Below are 724 nucleotides of genomic sequence, written 5' to 3'. Positions count from 1 at the left end.
TATTAAAATGTTATATAAATAAAGTTAATTTAAAAATTTTGATTAATTATGACTGAATTATTTTTTTTTCAAAATTTTTCTATTTTACCATTTATCTTTAAATTTATTAAATGACTCAAACAGCCAATGGCTCTTATATACTACATGCAACATGAATATCTAGTACCTTCTAATTAAAAAGGTATGGAAAAAAACACCTTAAGTAAATATTCTATCTCATATTCAACGCTTAAATTCTTGAGATTACATTTTTATTAAAAATGACTCAGCCATGACTCAGATACAGATAAAGCAAAACGTGCTTAGCTTTTAGTGGAATGGATGAGGTGTCATTCATCACAAGAAAATTTTGGCTTAATATGAAGCATTTAATTCAATCAAACCGAATGTATTTTCATATAATTAAATCTACATCACACAGTTGAACTAACTTTTATAATTTTATTCTTATGATCTCATATAATAAAACAATCAGTTTGCATATATATAATCAGATGAATACATTTTTAAAAGAAAAAAAAGGTCAAACGAAATCCTTTAACATGAATTACATATTTTTATATGGTATATTTGAACAAAACAATTTTATATATAAAAGTGAGAGTGAGTGATAACAAAAGAAAACAAAAAAAATTAAAATAACTAATAATACAAACACTAAATATATATGGTATAATTTAAGAATAATGCTACGCCTCTAATGTATTTTTCTAATGTATTTTCT

The sequence above is a fragment of the Arachis ipaensis genome, chromosome B08 (assembly GCF_000816755.2).
Source record: "Arachis ipaensis cultivar K30076 chromosome B08, Araip1.1, whole genome shotgun sequence".
NCBI lineage: Eukaryota > Viridiplantae > Streptophyta > Magnoliopsida > Fabales > Fabaceae > Arachis > Arachis ipaensis.
Note: the sequence above shows the minus strand (reverse complement) of the source record.